Genomic DNA, 3,803 nt, shown 5'->3' on the forward strand with positions numbered 1-3,803 from the left:
ATATTAGGCATTACTGATGTTGCTGTAGGAATGCAGTTGTCTCTCGCTAAAGAGTATGCCCTGTTGCACAACATGATAAGACTATAATCCAGTCTTTCAGAGCAGAACAGTGACAGGCAAATGAAGTCTGAGTTAATGTTGTGTTTTTTAGTAAGGATGTGCTTTGGTTTCCTTATTAACTTGATTTAATCTTAGCTTTTACTTTCAAGAACCTAAAGTATACGTATTCATGAAGTCAAAGATCTCATCAATGCTGACACTGGAAACTGGGACTAATTATTTCCCATTAAAACAATATCCCCAAATATCAGCAGACCACAGTCCTGGTGGTTATACCAAAATCATGTTCACTGGAGATCTTGGGGTGGGAGGGTATCTAATTTAAATGATGTTGGCAAAACCACACCAGTACAGGTGCATATCCAGTGCCGACAAACCCTAAACTGTCAGAAATACAGGCGCCTGCTGTCATTTGGAGGGGATTGTTCAAATCCACCCCTGCGCCTCTGTGTGTTCCTTCAGTTCCCTGTACGAGGGAAATTACCTAGATCTGGTTTTTAAAAGAAAATTTGCTCCTTTGGGATCTTTCTGGTGAGGCGCACTTATTCTCATCTTACTTGTTGTAGGACCATAGAGCCAGAGAGTGAAATGTAATGCTTCCCCACCCTGGAGGTGGCTTGGATGCAGGGATGGCCCTGTATAATTGGGTGTGAAGGTGTGGTATGGAGGCCTCAACTTCTTCCTGACTAGCGCACCCCCCACACCTCCCCCCACCTCAACTAAATCTAGGTTTGGAAGGGTGGAGGACTTGTTCTCAATCAAAGGCCAATTGAGATCCTTAATCAGACATGACCTTCCCTTAAAAAATTCATACTGACTGCCCTTGATTAATCTGTGCCTTTCTAAATGATGATTGGTACAGTCGCTCAGGATTTTTTACCACTGAGTTTAGGCTGACTGGCCTGCAATTACTCGAACTATTCCTTTCTCCCTTTTTAACCAATGGTACAATGTTAGCAGTCCTCCAATCCTCCAACACCTTGGTAAAGTCTGTGGTCTTTAAGATGGAGAGTATATGAATTGAATATGGTGCAAGATTGAAAACAGTTTGGTTCAGCCTTCGATAATGGTTGGGGTGAGGGATGCAATCAATAACAAGGGTACAATGTAGTGAGGACCAAAGCTGATAGCTTCAGTGTCCAAGCATTTAACTGGAGAGAAGTGCAGCTTTTCTGAAACTCGGCATCAAACAAGATATCTGTCAATTTTAACAGAGATGCAAGAACAAAGAGACACAGGCCTTTGAAGGTGGCATGATAGGTTAATAGAAAAGGTGGGGGAGGTGGTGTTGGTTAGTTCAGTTGGCTGGACAGCTGGTTTGTGATGCTCACAGTGCAGGTTCAATTCCTGTACCAGCTGAGGTCATCCATGAAGGTGCTGCCTTCGCAGCCTTGCCCCTTGCCTGAATTGTGGTGATCCACAGGCTAAACTCACCACCGGCCATCTCTCTCTCTCTCTCTGGGACTACAGTGACTTTCTTTATTTTTAACACAAAGCAGTTAATAAAGTATATGGAATCCTGGGCTCTGCAAGGGTTTAGGGCAGAACTTTTACTGAAATGACCAGACCCACAGAGGTCAAAAGGTCACAGGTAACCCATGATTCAGGATTCCCTATATACTGTGGAGTTCTAACCCCAAAGAATGTCACTGGTCGGTTCCGCAGTCAGAGACCAGCCGGATTGACAGCTGGGCCTTCAGTCAGGTGGGGAGCCAGACATTGCTGGGCACCTCAGCAGGTAAATCTGCACTGAGGGCAGGGGGTCGAAAGTAAGGGTTGAACACAGTGGGAGGGTTGGTTGATCAGCAGGGGGAAATGGCTGGGTGTGTTCAAACTGGGGGGTTGATCAAAGAAGAGAATGATTGGGAGGCGATGTCAATTGGAAGAGGGGAAGGGCTGGAAGGGCTGGGTTCAATTGGGGGCGTTGGGGGGTTGATCAGTGGAGGGGGACTCAGTTGGGTAGGCTACCGATCCCAATTGGAGGCCCCATGTTGAGGGACTGGAGGCGTTGGGAGGGGGGTTAGGGGTAATCAGAGGCTGAGGGGGGAGATTATGTGGGGTGGGGGAGTTTGGAGACCTAGTAATTGGAGAGAATGGAGCTGGTGGATGGCGGTCAGATACCTCTTGGTGTGGGGGGGCTTCGAGGCCCGGAGTTGTAAATTGGAGGACAGAAGGAGTGGAATGGGTGGTTTTGAGTGGTGGGGCAGGTTTGGAGGCCTGATGAATGGGGAGGAATCGGGGTCTGAAGGTAGGAGTGGGCAGAGGCTCCATGGTGATGAGGGGCATTGGAGGCTTGGGGGTGGGCATCCAGAGGTCTGGTGGTGGGGGAGATTGGTGTCTGAGGATTGGGGGAGGTCAAGAATATGGGTGGGCTGAGGGGTTGAATTAGAGGCCTAGTGGTGGGATCGGAAGGTTTGGGGGGGTGGTTTGTGCAGCTCGATCATGGAAACTTCACGGGCAGGCAAATGGATCCAGGGAGTAAATGTGAAGGATTCATTGAGGAAGCAGCTGGGTTACCTGGCAACCGGGAAACCAGGCTACAGCTCATTTAAAGCTGGAAATGGGAGGATTGGAAGCAGGTTTAGGTTGGGAAACAGAATTTTGAGACTTTGACCCAACCTCACCCCACTCTCCACCCAACTGAAACCCATTCGTTTTCCTAAGTTAAAATTTAGCCCATATAGTACAAAAGTCAGGCAGTTATGGTAAACTTGTACACGACATTAATTTGGCACCAAAAATAAAATTAGCTGGAAAAACTCAGCAGGTCTAACAGCATCTGCAGAGAGGAACACAGTTAACGTTTCGAGTCCGTATGACTCTTCATCAGAACTGAGGAAATATAGAAATGAGGTGAAATATAAGCTGGTTGAGGGGGATGGGACAGGTGGAGCTGGATAGAGGGCCAGTGATAGGTTGAGGCAAAGAAGAGATTGCCAAAGATGTCATAGACAAAAGGACAAAGGGGTGTTGACGGTGGTGATATTAGCTAAGGAAAGTGCTAATGGTGACATTAAGGGTAGAAAGCAGGACAAGCAAGTGACAGATAGCCCTGGTCGGGGTGGGGTGGGGGGAATGGATCGAAATAGGCTAAAAGGTGGAGATGAAACAATGGATGGAAATACATTTAAAAATAATGGAAATCGGCGGGAAAAGAAAAATATATTAAAAAATATAAATTATTGGAAAAAGGGGATCGGAAAGGGGGTGGGGATGGAGGAGAGAGTTCATGATCTGAAGTTGTTGAACTCAATGTTAAGTCCAGCAGGCTGTAAAGTGCCTAGTCGGAAGATGAGGCACTTTAATTTGGCACCAGCTGGAGAATCATGTCCAATTCTGGACATGACATTTTAGGTAGGCTTTGGAGAGGGTACAGGGATGAGGTAGTTACTTTTATGTGGATGGAGTGTAGAAGCTCGGTTTGTTTTCCTTCTTACAGAGAAGGCTTAGAAGAGATTTGATAGAGGTATTTAAAATCATGAATGGCTTAAGTATAGTAAATAAAGTGAAACTGTTTCCAATGGCTGAAGGATCATTAACCAGAGAGCACAGACGATAAGCAAAAAACCAGAAGTGTCATGAGGAAGAACATTTTTTTAAGCAACGAATGGTTATGATTTAGAATGTGCTGCCTGATTGGGTGGTGAATACGAAATACCCTTCAAAAGGGAATTGGATAAATACTCGAAGGAGAAAGGAATTGTAGGTATAGGGGAAACAGTGGGGGGAGTGGAACTAACTGG

The sequence above is a fragment of the Cetorhinus maximus genome, chromosome 2 (genome assembly GCF_964194155.1).
Source record: "Cetorhinus maximus chromosome 2, sCetMax3.hap1.1, whole genome shotgun sequence".
NCBI lineage: Eukaryota > Metazoa > Chordata > Chondrichthyes > Lamniformes > Cetorhinidae > Cetorhinus > Cetorhinus maximus.